This window comes from Pleurodeles waltl, chromosome 3_1 (genome assembly GCF_031143425.1).
Source record: "Pleurodeles waltl isolate 20211129_DDA chromosome 3_1, aPleWal1.hap1.20221129, whole genome shotgun sequence".
Classification (NCBI taxonomy): domain Eukaryota; kingdom Metazoa; phylum Chordata; class Amphibia; order Caudata; family Salamandridae; genus Pleurodeles; species Pleurodeles waltl.
The window spans coordinates 1,452,441,041-1,452,458,214 of NC_090440.1; the positions used below are offsets into that span (position 1 = coordinate 1,452,441,041).

The following is a 17,174-nucleotide window of genomic DNA, read 5'->3' on the forward strand; positions in this document are numbered from 1 at the left end:
ACAAAGAAGGCTCCATATTCAGAAGGACACAGGGAAAATAAGAACTCTTCCCCCAATTAAAATGAAAAGGAAACTCGCTTTCCAAGAAACAGAAAAACAGCCAACAGCAAAGGTGGCTAAAGAAAAAACTCCACCACGTTTTTCACCACAGCCATCGCCACAGCACCCACCACAACTGTCACCAATTGCAACACCCCCAGTGATGCAATCACCAACGCACACAGGGATGAGCCAGGATGACCCAGATGCATGGGATCTATATGATGCACCAGTATCTGACAATAGTCCGGATTGCTACCCGGCAAGACCATCACCACCTGAAGACAGTACTGCTTACATGTAGGAGGTGTCCAGAGCAGCTACTTTTCACAACGTAGCACTACATGCAGAACCTATAGAGGATGACTTTTTATTCAATACCCTTTCATCAACACATAGCCAATACCAGAGTCTGCCTATGTTACCAGGCATGTTAAAACACGCGAAACAGGTGTTTCAAGACCCCGTCAAAGGCAGAGCCATCACACCTAGGGTGGAGAAGAAATACAAACCTCCCCCTACGGACCCTGTGTACATCACGCAACAACTAACACCTGACTCGGTGGTAGTAGGGGCAGCCCGGAAAAGGGCAAACTCACAGACTTCTGGGGATGCACCACCTCCTGACAAAGAAAGTCGAAAGTTTGATGCAGCGGGAAAAAGGGTTGCAACACAAGCAGCCAATTAATGGCGTATTGCCAATTCCCAAGCTTTATTGGCAAGATATGACAGAGCTCATTGGGACGAAATGCAGCATTTCATTGAACATCTTCCCTAAGAGTTTCAAAAGCGTGCACAACAAGTTGTGGAGGAGGGCCAAAGTATCTCCAACAACCAGATACGATCGGCTATAGACGCAGCGGACACAGCCGCCAGAACAGTGAACACGGCAGTCACTATTCGGAGACACGCATGGCTACGCACCTCCGGATTTAAGCCAGAGATCCAGCAGGCTGTGCTTAATATGCCTTTTAATGGACAACAGTTGTTTGGGCCAGAGGTGGATACAGCTATAGAGAAGCTAAAGAAAGACACGGACACGGCCAAAGCCATAGGCGCGCTTTACTCCCCACAGAGCAGAGGCACCTTTAGGAAGCCACACTTTAGAGGGGGGTTTCGAGCCCAAAGCACAGAACCTTCAACCTCACAAAGCAGGCCCACATACCAAAGCCAATACCAAAGAGGAGGTTTCCGGGTCAATATAGGGGTGGACAGTTTCCTAAAACAAGAGGGAAATTCCAAAGACCAAAAACCCCACAAACTAAACAGTGACTCCAATGTCACAAATCCCCAACACATAACACCAGTGGGGGGGGGGGGGACTCACAAATTATTACAACAATTGGGAAAACATAACTACGGACTCGTGGGTCCTAGCCATTATCCAACATGTTTATTGCATAGAATTCCTACAATTACCACCAAATGTGCCTCCAAAAGCACACATGTCCAAACAGCACTTGGATCTATTTCAACTAGAAGTCCAAGCGTTATTACAAAAAGAGGCAATAGAACTAGTGCCCAACCAGCAGAAAGGAACAGGTGTTTATTCCCTGTATTTTCTAATACCAAAAAAGGACAAAACACTGAGACCCATCTTAGATCTCAGAACACTAAACCTTTACATCAAATCAGATCACTTTCACATGGTGACACTTCAAGACGTGATTCCCTTGCTCAAACAACAAGACTACATGTCAACATTAGACCTGAAGGATGCTTACTTCCATATACCCATACATCCTTCCCACAGGAAATACTTAAGGTTTGTAATCCTTAAGGTTTGTAATCCAAGGAGTACACTACCAATTCAAAGTGTTACCATTCGGGATAACAACAGCACCAAGGGTATTTACAAAATGCCTTGCAGTAGTAGCAGCACATATCAGAAGGCAGCACAAACACGTATTCCCGTACCTAGACGATTGGTTAATAAAAACCAGCACTCAGAAACAGTGTCTTCAACACACAAAATACGTCATAGAAACCCTTCACAAGCTAGAGTTCTCAATAAGCTACCTAAAATTACACTTACAACCATGTCAAATACAACAATACTTAGGAGCAACAATCAACACAGAAAAAGGGATTGCCACTCCAAGTCCACAAAGGGTACAAGCATTCCAAAACGTAGTACAAAACATGCACCCAAATCAACAGTATCAAGTAAGGTTTGTGATGAAACTTCTAGGCATGATGTCTTCATGCATAGCCATTGTCCCAAACGCAAGGTTACAAATGAGGCCCTTACAACAGTGTCTAGCGACACAATGGACACAAGCACAGGGTCAACTTCAAGATCTCGCTCCAATGGTAGAATCCTATAAATTTAAACCAAGGGCGGCCTTTCCAGGACCCAGTGCCTCAATACGTGATCACAACAGATGCTTCCATGGTAGGGTGGGGAGCACACCTCAACCAACACAGCATCCAGGGACAATGGAACACTCAACAAAGAAAACTTCATATAAATCAACTAGAACTACTAGCAGTGTTTCTAGCATTGAAAGCATTTCAACCGTTATTAGCCCACAAACACATTCTTCTCAAAACAGACATGACAACAATGTATTACCTAAACAAACAGGGAGGGACACACTCATCATAGCTGTGTCTCTTAGCACAGAAGATTTGGCATTGGGCGATTCACAATCACATTCGCCTAATAGCACAATACATTCCAGGAATTCCAAACCAGTTGGCCGACAATCTCAGTTGAGATCACCAACAAATACACGAATGGGAACTTCATCCCCAGATACTGCAAACCTACTTTCAAAACTGGGGAACACCACAAATAGACCTATTCGCAACAAAAGAAAACGCAAAATGCCAAAACTTCGCATCCAGGTACCCACACCCTCACTCCAAGGGCAATGCGTTATGGATGAGTTGGTCAGGGATATTTGCTTACGCTTTTCCCCCTCTCCCACTCCTTCCGTATCTAGTAAACAAATTGAGTCAAAACAAACTCAAACTAATACTAGTAGCACCATTTTGGGCTCGCCAACCATGGTACACAACACTACTAGACCTGTCAGTTGTACCTCATATCAAACTACCAAACAGACCAGATCTGTTAACTCAACACAGACAACAGATCAGACACCCGAATCCAGCATCGTTCAATCTAGCAATCTGGCTCCTGAAGTCTTAGAATTTGGACATCTAGACCTTACACAAGAATGTATGGAGGTCATTAAACAAGCTAGGAAACCTACTACAAGACATTGCTACTCAAATAAATGGAAAAGATTTGTTTATTACTGTCATAATAATCAAATTCAACCACTACATGCCTCCACAAAGGACATTGTAAGCTACTTATTACACTTACAAAAGTCTAATCTAGCATTCTCTTCCATTAAAATCCATCTCACTGCAATATCTGCCTATCTGCAGATTACACGTACAACATCACTTTTTAGAATCCCAGTCATTAAAGCATTTATGGAGGGACTAAAAAGAATCATACCCCCAAGGACACCACTATTACCTTCGTGGAACCTTAATATTTTTTAACACGACTCATGGGCCCACCATTTGAACCCATGCATTCTTGTGAAATGCAATATCTGACTTGGAAAGTAGCCTTTCTAATAGCTATCACATCACTTAGAAGAGTAAGCATTTACTATTCAAGAACCCTTTATACAAATACATAAACATAAAGTGGTTCTCCGTACAAATCCAAAATTCTTACCAAAGGTCATATCACCATTCCATCTAAACCAAACTGTGGAACTCCCAGTCTTCTTTCTGCAACCAGACTCAGTAGCCGAAAGAGCCTTGCATACATTAGACATAAAAAGAGCACTAATGTATTACATTGCCAGAACGAATCAATTTCGTTAAAAAAACAATTATTTGTAGCCTTCCAAAAACCTCATGCAGGTAATCCTATATCCAAACAAGGCATCGCCAGATGGATAGTTAAATGTATTCAAACTTGCTATATTAAAGCAAAAAGTGAATTACCTATTACACCAAGAGCACATTCCACTAGGAAAAAAGGCGCCAAAATGGCTTTTCTTGGGAATATACCTATGACAGAAATTTGTAAGGCAGCCACCTGGTCTACGCCTCATACATTTACTACGCATTACTGTGTAGATGTGTTAGCAACGCAACAAGCCACAGTAGGACAGGCTGTATTAAGAACATTATTTCAGACAACTTCAACTCCTACAAGCTGAACCACCTCTTTTTGGGGAGATTACTGCTTGGTAGTCTATGCACAGCATGTGTATCTGCAGCTGCACATGCCACCGAACGGAAAATGTCACTTACCAAGTGTACATCTGTTCGTGGCATGAGACGCTGCAGATTCACATGCGTCCTCCCACCTCCCCTGTAGCCGTTTTTGGTTGAATGAAAATTGTAAATATGTAAATAAATATTCCTTTAATACACATTAAGTACATACATAACTACTCTATTGCATGGGCACCTCTAGTATACTCACAACTCCTACCTCACCCTCTGCGGGGAAAACAATCTAAGATGGAGTCGACGCCCATGCGCAATGGAGCCGAAAGGGAGGAGTCACTCGGTCTCGTGACTCGAAAAGACTTCTTCGAAGAAAAACAGCTTGTAACACTCCGAGCCCAACACTAGATGGCAGGATAATGCACAGCATGTGAATCTGCAGCGTCTCATGCCACTAACAGATGTACACTGGGTAAGTGACATTTTCCATATATACAGGGAGTGCAGAATTATTAGGCAAGTTGTATTTTTGAGGATTAATTTTATTATTGAACAACAACCATGTTCTCAATGAACCCAAAAAACTCATTAATATCAAAGCTGAATATTTTTGGAAGTAGTTTTTAGTTTGTTTTTAGTTTTAGCTATGTTAGGGGGATATCTGTGTGTGCAGGTGACTATTACTGTGCATAATTATTAGGCAACTTAACAAAAAAATATATATACCCATTTCAATTATTTATTATTACCAGTGAAACCAATATAACATCTCAACATTCACAAATATACATTTCTGACATTCAAAAACAAAACAAAAACAAATCAGTGACCAATATAGCCACCTTTCTTTGCAAGGACACTCAAAAGCCTGCCATCCATGGATTCTGTCAGTGTTTTGATCTGTTCACCATCAACATTGCGTGCAGCAGCAACCACAGCCTCCCAGACACTGTTCAGAGAGGTGTACTGTTTTCCCTCTTTGTAAATCTCACATTTGATGATGGACCACAGGTTCTCAATGGGGTTCAGATCAGGTGAACAAGGAGGCCATGTCATTAGATTTCCTTCTTTTATACCCTTTCTTGCCAGCCACGCTGTGGAGTACTTGGACGCGTGTGATGGAGCATTGTCCTGCATGAAAATCATGTTTTTCTTGAAGGATGCAGACTTCTTCCTGTACCAGTGCTTGAAGAAGGTGTCTTCCAGGAACTGGCAGTAGGACTGGGAGTTGAGCTTGACTCCATCCTCAACCCGAAAAGGCCCCACAAGCTCATCTTTGATGATACCAGCCCAAACCAGTACTCCACCTCCACCTTGCTGGCGTCTAAGTCGGACTGGAGCTCTCTGCCCTTTACCAATCCAGCCACGGGCCCATCCATCTGGCCCATCAAGACTCACTCTCATTTCATCAGTCCATAAAACCTTATAAAAATCAGTCTTGAGATATTTCTTGGCCCAGTCTTGACGTTTCAGCTTGTGTGTCTTGTTCAGTGGTGGTCGTCTTTCAGCCTTTCTTACCTTGGCCATGTCTCTGAGTATTGCACACCTTGTGCTTTTGGGCACTCCAGTGATGTTGCAGCTCTGAAATATGGCCAAACTGGTGGCAAGTGGCATCGTGGCAGCTGCACGCTTGACTTTTCTCAGTTCATGGGCAGTTATTTTGCGCCTTGGTTTTTCCACACACTTCTTGCGACCCTGTTGACTATTTTGAATGAAACGCTTGATTGTTCGATGATCACGCTTCAGAAGCTTTGCAATTTTAAGAGTGCTGCATCCCTCTGCAAGATATCTCACTATTTTTGACTTTTCTGAGCCTGTCAAGTCCTTCTTTTGACCCATTTTGCCAAAGGAAAGGAAGTTGCCTAATAATTATGCACACCTGATATAGGGTGTTGATGTCATTAGACCACACCCCTTCTCATTACAGAGATGCACATCACCTAATATGCTTAATTGGTAGTAGGCTTTCGAGCCTATACAGCTTGGAGTCAGACAACATGCATAAAGAGGATGATGTGGTCAAAATACTCATTTGCCTAATAATTCTGCACTCCCTGTGTATATATATATATATATATTTAATTTTTTTTTTTAATAGATACATAAAATGGCCTTTACGGGCTACCTGGCACAGCAGGTGAAGCCTTTAGGCTTTCCCCGCCTTGCCAATGCTTCAGAAAACATGGAGAAAGTAAGGGTCAAATATAATTGTGCATTTTGGCAGTTGGGCTCGCAAGAGTTTCCAAGACTTTTGCGGAAGAACGAGTTTAAAAATAGAGCATTCTGAGTGGCCCCAGGAGCTTAATTTCTAACCCTACTCCCACGGGAGTCAGACTCCCACGAGAGCGCTCTGGTTAGTTACCAGCAACATCAGGAAAATGTTGCTGGCAGCTATTTTAGGGACTCTGGGCCTTAGTCGTCTGCCCTGAAGTTGTTAAAAAAGAAAAAAAAAAGTATATGGACGCAGGGTAGGTGTAACCTGACCTTCCTAGGCCCATATTGGGGGAGGGGGGCTCAGAGGGATTCTCCCTGTGGCTAAAAATGAAGAGAAAAAAATGCAACAATCTTGCTATCTCGGGGTGGGGCCTCCAAGGCCAGGTCCTTTGGACACTGCCCACCAGCTGGGTGTTGCATTTAGGTATGGTAATTAAGTATACCTAAAAAAAACTTGAAATTCACTGACAAAAACAATGGTTAAAGAAACATTATATTTATGTGATGAAAGGATCAGTAAAAAAAAAAAAAAAAATAGACCTTAGAAATTCACTGAAGAAACCAAAGGTTAGAGTAACTTTATAGTTAGGTGAATTTTTCAGTATAAACATTAATATTTTAGACAAAAAAAAAACAAGGAAATTCACCGGTTATAGTTAGCAGTGCTAACTATATCCTATGCCCCTACCAAGCACTGCTTAGGACATCACTTATGACGTTCTATGACATCAATGATGACATTCACACATTTTTTGTACACAATACTCTCTAAACTAGAATGGCATAAGAGGGCAGGAATTAAGTAGAAAAAGCTCAGAATAACATGAAGCATCATTAATATCACAGATACAACTCATTAAGTGTGGCAAGCATCTGGTAAGTGCATTATTGACCCTGTACCACACATTTCATGGATAGCCTGTTGCACATTAACAATCAGCCACAGATATATGAGAAACCCTCATTGCACACATTGTTCAATCTGTATACAACTGTTCAGAGAAAGCCAAGTTCTGCAAAATATTAAAAGTCTGTTCCTAAATTAATGCCCTACTACGGACAGCTTTTATCTGTATCAAACCCATCACTGTCACCAAACCTACATTTAGAAATGAATTTGATATGAGTAAATACGTGGGTACTGTAAACGGTGTTTACTCTATGGAGAGTTTACTGTGAACCACACTGTTTGCAGACAGTGAAACTCTAATGAGAATGAGTGAATGACGTGATTTATAAAGCACACAACTACTCAAGATTGTCCTAGTATTAAAAACATTTAACTAAGGTATAGTGGAGGTTGAGGGTTGAAAAGGGTATTACCAGCTGAAAAGGTGGACGGTAAGGAGGGTCTAGATTTTGGCATCATGGACCATAAAGGATGCACCTCCACATCTTGCTTATTTAAAGTGGGGGACCATTTTTATATGAGCTTTACTAGACTGCATGTCTCCGCTAGGTTGATACTCCTGAATTCTCTCATTCATGTCGTGAGACCCTGAGTCGTGGAATTCACAATGAGCAAGCTTTAGTGCTTTGAAAATGATTATCTTTTAAACTGGTAACCAGTGGATCTGTTTAAAGAAGGGTGATATCAAGGTGCTCTTACCGAGATTAAACAGTACACATGCTGCTGTATTGTGGACATCCTGCAAACAATGAATCAAAAGGGAAGGCAGGCCTAAGTATACAATATTTGAATAGTCCAATCTAGATAAAATAGAAGCTTGGACTACCGTTTTTCGGGCATCCCATGAAGGAGGAAAAACCTTCAAAATCCGGGAACAGTTTTTCACTACATCCAAAATCGCAGACTTAAATGAAGGTTTAACATTGAAGATTACCCAGAGATTTCTGGTGCCTTATTTGCAGACGGGAGGACTGGACAGTCAGTGGGCCAAACACCGTTGCAAACCAGAATAGATTTAAGGCTGAAGAGAAGAATTACGGTCTTGTCCAGCTTGCATTGCAAATGGTTGTCTCTGAGCATCCCAAAACTGCCCCCATAAGGGCAGGAAAAGATTCCTTTGCAGTGTCAATGGCACCGCCGTAGGAGAACATTAACTGCCCTCATACAGGCAGGAAATGATTCCTTTGCAGTGTCAATGGCACCGCCGTAGGAGAGCATAAGACATAATGTTAATACTGAATGATTCCACCAGGGCTGCAAGTAGAGACATAAAAATGTTGAACAGTGTTGGACTTAAAGCGGATCCATTGGGTACTCCGCGTTTGAGGGGTTTTGCATTGGAAAAACGTGGCTTTATCCATTCCAACTGTTCTCTGGCTGTTAAAAAGGACTTGAGCCATTTCAAGGGCCTTCCACCCAATTCAATACTTGACAAGCGCAAAGCTATATGTCCTGGAGAGGCAGTGTTGAAAGCTGCAAACAAGTCTAATAGGATGATGGAATTATGGCCCTGATCCAGTGACATCTTCAAGGGCTCATTGATTTCCACCAAGGTGGTAACAGTACTGTGATGTATAGTGAAACTGGATTGAGATGCGTGGAGAAGATTGTCAACAGACTGCTGTCCAGGTTTGTGGAAATGCACAATCTCCAGCATTTTTAGGGCAGCAGGACGAAGAAAGATTTCCCCGAAGTTAGCCATAAATTTACTGTCAGTGTTGGGTTTTTCCAGCAAGGGGACAACACTAACTTTTTTCATATAGCAGTAACCAAACCTGTCTGTAAGTAGGAGCAAAACACATTGAGGTACACTGGACAAATGGAGTGTACAATTTGTCTTAGAATGGTGAGGGCAGGGCATTTAGGAGAGACACACATATACAAGCCAGAAAATAACTTTCAGTTCTTTCTCACTCAAAAGTACTAAAGAAAGTAGTGTGTTACTCGGGGGATGAGTAGGATCGATCGAAGTGAGATCCCTGGGGAGAGTGGGATGAGATGCCAATACATTGGATTTAATTTTGACCATTTTGTCTTTTTAAAAAAGTCCCTTAGCTTCTGACCGACGAGATCAGGCTTTTTGGGCCCATGAAACTGGACATTATTTTACATATTTCTTTTGGTTATTATTGGCTTCATTCATTTCGGAGTGTAAAATTTACACTGTGCTGATTTGATATTATTGGGATATTCTCCAAGGACCTATTTGTATTTTATTTTGTCTGAGTCCAGACATTACCTTCTCTACCTTCTTTGCAGCCTTTTGGAATATTTCTTTTCAGAGAGAAATTCTGTAGAGAATCAAGGTCATGTTGGGGTTTGGCCTCTGTTTTACTTTAATGTAGACTTTATTACAAAATCCACTGCATCTAGGAGCAATTGGTTTTCTGCAAGAGCATTCTTTTTAGCATCACCAGATAGCTCAGGGGAGGAGAATGCTAGGGTCGTCTGTAATTTGAGGATCAATACCTTATTCCATGGTCTCACTGGGGAAACCGTAGAAGTCTGAATGATTGCCTTCCCTTATCCAGGAGAGTGGTGGTGGAGGTCTAGGTGGGGGACAAGATGGCTCTTCTTGAGCAATTTGCAAGGAACATCTGCTACCGCCTGCCCCCTTGAAACTAAGGTACTTCACCTATAGTTAAAGCATGTATTTAAAAACAGAATGGATTTTGAAAAAACAATTTGTAGGCAGTACAATTTAAACAAAGTGCAGTTAGCAATCATATTGCTCACACTGTTTCCCACCCAGCCTAGTTACAATAAAACACTTTTTTGGTAGAAAAATATCAATAAAGAGCTGGGACCAAAAATGCACCCCAGAAGAAAACTGTAACTCATGCCGTTAAGTAACTTTAGGCCACAAATGATAGTTTCTTAGTATAAAATATAACTATGGCTGCTGAATTTGTATGGTTTTGTTTAGGTAAAACGTGAACCTTACTATACCTTCCATATACGCTTTGTTTAAAAAAACAAAATATATATGCATATATATATTTTTTTTTTACTTCGCTGCTGACACTACTCGGTACTTAAAGTATGGATCGTTTCCATAGAAAAGGCATTTTTTGTTTTCCTAATAACTTTAGCGGCATTTGACAAATATTCACAAAACCTTACAGAAAAATGTTCTTTCACCCTAGCTCCTTCCTGAAACGTTTTAAGGGTGATCAGTCAAGTAGAGGACAAAAAAAAAAAAAAGAAGGGTGTTCCTAAAGTCCGTTAGCTCCATTCATTTTTTCATAAGAAAATTAAACATAGTGACAGCCCAAACAGCTGAACGGGTTTACACCAATTTTGGCATAAAGCTAGTTCATAGTCTTGAAAGTGTGCTTTGTGGTTTGGTGTAAATCTGTTCACTAATTTTGGAAAAATTAAGGTTAAAAAAAATGTATATATCACACCGTGGAGGATCCGCAGAGCTGACAGATCTAATCCTGAGATCTGATTTACTGCCACCACCTCAACCAGGAAGTGGTGACAGCCAAAATCAAAGAAACACAACAGGGCAGGGTACTGATACCCCCATCCCCTAGTCCTGGTGGTAGGATCCCCAAATCTGTGGCAAAAAAAAAAGGAAATGGGGCCATTTAAAGCGCACACACACCCCCCCCACTCCTCTGGAGGACCAGGACTGGGGGAAAAGGCGTGTCATTTGTTTAAGGAGAAGGGGGCATGAGGCCTCCCACTACTAGCCTCTGAGGCCCTGGGGTCCCCAGTCTCCTGGGCCAATAATTTCATAAAGGGGAAGGGGATGCTCTGCCCACCCTTCCTGAGCCTCCAGGAGGCCTGACAAACCTATCCCCTGGGGCTTCTTCCATCCCTACGTAGTACAATGGCCCTGGGACCCCATCCCCAAGGCCAGCTCAGCAACCAAGCCAAATACAATTAAACAGGAGAGGAGGGTGATAAGTCCCCCTCCCCGGACCTTAATAGGCCCCAGGGAGCCCATTTCCTGGGTCCAAATACAGTCAAATACCCACAGCCTCCTCCTGGAGCATTCTTGGGCCCCAGGGACCCCCATACACTGGAACTAAAATCTAAAGAGAGGTGCCAACCAGCCCCCTACTCCAACCATTAATAGACTGCAATGAGCCCCAGGGTACCCCATCTTTTGGGGCCCAAATATAATAAAGGGGATGGGGTTGTGCAGCCTGTCTCCCTTAGCCTTTATAGGCCCAGGGGACCCCATCCCTGCGGTCCAACCCAATAAAAAAAAAAGTGGGAGGAGGCTGCTTGACTCACCTCCCCCAGCCTTATTAGGCCCAGAGATCCCATCCCCTGGAGCCAAATATATTTTAAAAAAGTGGAGGGGCAGTGCAGTCTCCTTTCCCAGAGCTTTCTTGGTCCCGGGAGCCCCGTCCCCTAGGGCCCCTAGGGCCGTGCACTTTCTTTTTTTATAGGGGAGATGGGCCCTGTGGCTCCCCTCCTCAAGTTTTCTCAGGCCGTGGGGACAACACCCCCTGGGGTCAAATATAATAAAAATGGGGAGGGGGCTGTGAAGCTTCCCTCCTTATTCCTTCTCAGGCCTTGGAGTCCCCATCGCCTTGGGTCACACCAAAATAAAAGAGAAGGAGAACCCCCATGAGCTTTATTAGGAACTAGGACCCTGTCCCCTGGTGCCAAATATAATAAAATGGGAACAGGGTTGTGCAGTCCCCCTCCAAGTCTTAATATGCCCCGAAGACCCTATTCCCCGGTGCCAAATACAATTTATTTAAAAAAAAAGGGGAGGGGCCACAATGCCCCTCCCCAAAATTTCTCCTGTGATGCGAACCCATCCTCAGGGATCAAACCAAATAAAAAAGAGGAGGGGGCTACATGGCTTCCTCCCCAGGCTTTACTAAACCCCATCCCCTGGACACATGAAAAAGAAGAAGGGCCTCCTCCCAGAGCCTCATTAGGCTCGGGGGGGGGTCCAGTCCCCCAGTGATGTTTGTATTTAAAAGGGGAGTGGGCCCACTGGCCAGACCCTGTGTCCATCCTTAGACAGGCATCTAACCCCTACTGCGTATGTTCATTGGCAATGTCCAGGTATGGGGTTGGATGTAGGGGAAGGTTAAAGGCCAGGTGCTGTGCAAAAACCCTGACGGTGCTCAACACCCCGCTGTGTACGGCCAAGTGCAGCAGAGGGTTGGCGTAGAGCCTCCCTGGCCAGGCTCTGCATCAATCTCTTCAAAGGTGCTCAAAGCTCAGTTGGTGGTCAACCTGTTATGGTTGCCCATCTTCGGGTAGGAGGCCAATCCCTTTTAAGCGACAGACTACCCCATTAGCCATGCGCAGCGTTAGGTCGGTGCTTCACCTAACGCACTGCTAGAGGGCAGTTTTCAAAACACGTGCTCTGCAGACTGTGCAGTAGTGGCTGGTCACCATTTTAATTGTTTTATCTACCACAGTTCCAGGTACTGGCTGCACAATATGTGATTGAAAATATATGTATTTTTTTTAATGGACTTGAGGTTGTGTTTTCTGGACTCTGGGTCTGACAGTACATATAACACTAACGTTAGCATTAACCCTTTTCATGCTGAACCTGAGCACTTTTTAATTGCAAATTTCTCGAAAAAAGATGAACGGATTGAAACCATATAACAAATCTCACTTTCTGTGAAAATAGGTGTAATTCCGTTCAGTCATTTTTCTGTATTGGAGAGCACATTTTCTTGTAATCTCCTTTTTGGGCCCCTACTTTATGGATCTATCCATGAAAAGGCCCAAATTGATGAACTTTTTTTTTTTTTTTCTTTTTTTTTTGGGGGGGAAAGGTTTATGCAGGTTTGTCAAACATGCACCAAAGTTATCATAGAACACCTACCTTCCCTGTGGAAGCTAACATAACTATACCTACCAGTGTTGGGACTTCCACTGAATAAACACACTTAAAAAACTGACAATTCGTCAAACCACTGAAATTTGCCAGTTATGGTTAAGGGTGCAAACCATAACTAAGATCTCCTCCTTGCGTTGTGAATGTGATTACATCCAACTGCATTGATGATGTCATAAGTGTCACCATTGACGTGCATGTTTGAACTACCCCTTTGAGCCGCTTACGATATCACTAGTGATGTCAGTGAAGACATCACATATGACTTCACCAGCACCATCAGTGAGAACATCACTGCATCTCTTGCAATGTTTTTTGCTGGAATTTAAAAAATGTTTGTAAATTATTATCTAGTAGACTGCTTAATCTCCAAGCATGAAAAAAAATGTTTTATAGAACTTGTTCTGGTACTTAGCCCAACTGGGTTTTTCAATTTATTATTTGCTTATGAAAGTTGGCATTTTATTTGTTTAAAATAATATCTCAACAGATAAAAAAAGGATTTTGTCTTCAATGCAAAGAAAACTTAGAACCAGTGTATTGTTAGTTTGTAGGGGACTGTACTATTGTGACATGGAACATGCTTCTCCCTTACTGAATGTCAGATGTTGCCCATTTAGATTTTTCTTTCAATTTTAAATTGTACTTGTAGTTTATATGGTGACATTTATTAGTGTTTTTTTTTTTTCTTTTTTTTCATCTTTTTTGGAGGTTTGAATCTATGGTCCCATGGTCTTCTTTTAATATGCAATTTATTTTTCTTTCTACTTTATCACTAGTTTTGGCTCTTCATTGGTTTATTTCTTTGTTTTTTTGATGCACATAGAGACATAGGGTATTAAATACTTATAGGTATATTTGTAATGTTTAAGTCAAACTGATTCATTGATGAGTGCTTCTTAATTTTAATCTATTCACTATATGGTTCACTATTAAAGGCAAATAGACATTTAGACACAACTATTGTATCATGCACGTCCCTTAGTGACTAGGAATCTTACTTTTTGGGGACTTTGAGCCTGATTTAGAGTTTGGCAGATGGGATACTCTGTCACAAATGTGACTGATAGCCCATCTTCCATATTACAAGTGCCACAGGATATAACACACTTGAAATACTATGGACATGATATCCATCTAATTTCCCATGGGGCACAAATACTCATGCTCTGTGCATCTTAGCTACTGATCATATAAATGCCTAAGTGTTATGACCAAATTGAATGTATTTGACTGTATAGCTTTGATATTTTTTCATTTCAAGGGTGTTTTATTGGGATTTTATGCAAAAGGAAAATTAAATAGCATAAATGAAAAGAAACCAATATGTTGTATGGGAGTGATACCATCAAATCAAGTGTGAACAGTAGTTTAGGGTATAGCATGAGGATTCAGTCCACATTTACAAAAGTAGAGGGTTGGAGATAAGTGTATTTGTTTGCAGTGGTGAGGTCAGGTTAATCAGTGTATGTATTGTGATGGAGCCGTTTTTAATGTTGTGGGGATTGATTGTTACCTCCGTTGTAGATGAATGAGTCAGAGTAAAAGAGCAGAGATGAGAGAAGAGAAGAAGGTGATAGGGGCGAAAAGTAGTGAGTACATGGGAAATTAGGGTGGATAGGGAGAGGAGGAGGTGGGCAAGTGGGGAGAGGAGGGTGGGAGAATGAGTGAGTGAATGCTTGAATGATCTGAAGATTGTGGTTACATAGACATATGAGACATAAAGTTGTCTAGTTTGTACCAGAGTTTGCCATTCTTCGTTGGTGTTGTATCAAGTATCAGTTTAGTGAGTTGCAGGCAATTCTGGTGAAGTGGACCCATTCCCGCCATGTGGGGGGGGGGGGGGAGGGGGGAGATGAATAGTTTGGATAAGTCTTTCCATTCATTGAGGATAATTTTAGCGACAGTTGTGACTAGACTTTCCCATAGGAGATGGTCCTCTTTGTTTAATGCCTGTTTAATATCAGTGGGGAGGATGCCCAGTGTATTAGAAGCTAAAGTAGGAGTCAATTTTGAATGCAAAATAGAGATGATATATTACTGATGTCCTGCCAGAACATTTTGGTGGAGGTGCACTCTATTAGCATGTGTTTTAAGTCTCCTGTTACTTTCTCACAGCTCCAGCGTGTGTTGGAGGATCGGAGGCCTAGTTTATAAAGTTTGGCCAGAGTCCAGTGGGCCATATTGTGTTGGGAGTGAGATTACTCCAGGTAGATGGCCAGTCCCAGTGAAGCATTGTTCGAGTCTGATAGTAAAGTTTCCCACTTGTCTTGTTTTGGTTTATTTAGTGAGGGTTTTATGGTGGTTGGTGGGGGGAGGGTACAGTATGGAAGCTAGGTGACTGCCTTTGGTAAATATTTCTAATGGGTTGGGTAGGTTTGAGGGTTGAAGGTTTGTTTGGCCATAAGTGATTTTATTTTATGGCACTTGTAAAAGTCTAGGTCATTTAAGTTAAATTTGTCTTTAATGTGAGAGAATGGTATGGGTTGTGAGGGGGTGCAGATATCTCTCAGCATGAGAATCTTTTTCTGCCCATTTCTCTATATGCATCGTTCTCCTTTCTAGTTTTAAGTTTATATTTTGCAATAGGGAGGCTAGACCTAAGTATTTAATTTCTTTGGGTAGTTTGTTGTCAATTGTTTTGTGTGCCTTTGCTGTGCTGGATGGAATGTTTACAGGGAGTGCAGAATTATTAGGCAAGTTGTATTTTTGAGGATTCATTTTATTATTGAACAACCATGTTCTCAATGAACCCAAAAAACTCATTAATATCAAAGCTGAATATTTTTGGAAGTAGTTTTTAGTTTGTTTTTAGTTTTAGCTATGTTAGGGGGATATCTGTGTGTGCAGGTGACTATTACTGTGCATAATTATTAGGCAACTCAACAAAAAACAAATATATACCCATTTCAATTATTTAATATTACCAGTGAAACCAATATACCATCTCAACATTCACAAATATACATTTCTGACATTCAAAAACAAAACAAAAACAAATCAGTGAGCAATATAGCCACCTTTCTTTGCAAGGACACTCAAAAGCCTGCCATCCATGGATTCTGTCAGTGTTTTGATCTGTTCACCATCAACATTGCGTGCAGCAGCAACCACAGCCTCCCAGACACTGTTCAGAGAGGTGTACTGTTTTCCCTCCTTGTAAATCTCACATTTGATGATGGACCACAGGTTCTCAATGGGGTTCAGATCAGGTGAACAAGGAGGCCATGTCATTAGATTTCCTTCTTTTATACCCTTTCTTGCCAGCCACGCTGTGGAGTACTTGGACGCGTGTGATGGAGCATTGCCCTGCATGAAAATCATGTTTTTCTTGAAGGATGCAGGCTTCTTCCTGTACCACTGCTTGAAGAAGGTGTCTTCCAGGAACTGGCAGTAGGACTGGGAGTTGAGCTTGACTCCATCCTCAACCCGAAAAGGCCCCACAAGCTCATCTTTGATGATACCAGCCCAAACCAGTACTCCACCTCCACCTTGCTGGTGTCTGAGTCGGACTGAAGCTCTCTGCCCTTTACCAATCCAGCCACGGGCCCATCCATCTGGCCCATCAAGACTCACTCTCATTTCATCAGTCCATAAAACCTTAGAAAAATCAGTCTTGAGATATTTCTTGGCCCAGTCTTGACGTTTCAGCTTGTGTGTCTTGTTCAGTGGTGGTCGTCTTTCAGCCTTTCTTACCTTGACCATGTCTCTGAGTATTGCACACCTTGTGCTTTTGGGCACTCCAGTGATGTTGCAGCTCTGAAATATGGCCAAACTGGTGGCAAGTGGCATCGTGGCAGCTGCACGCTTGACTTTTCTCAGTTCATGGGCAGTTATTTTGCGCCTTGGTTTTTCCACACGCTTCTTGCGACCCTGTTGACTATTTTGAATGAAACGCTTGATTGTTCGATGATCACGCTTCAGAAGCTTTGCAATTTTAAGAGTGCTGCATCCCTCTGCAAGATATCTCAC

At 42.2% G+C, this 17,174-nt stretch overlaps 1 protein-coding gene across 1 annotated transcript in view; it reads left to right on the plus strand.

The window, feature by feature from the left end:
- SORL1 (sortilin related receptor 1) overlaps positions 1–17,174 on the plus strand; it is a 669,532-nt gene that overhangs the window by 390,937 nt on the left and 261,421 nt on the right. The gene's annotated exons all lie outside the window — the stretch shown is intronic.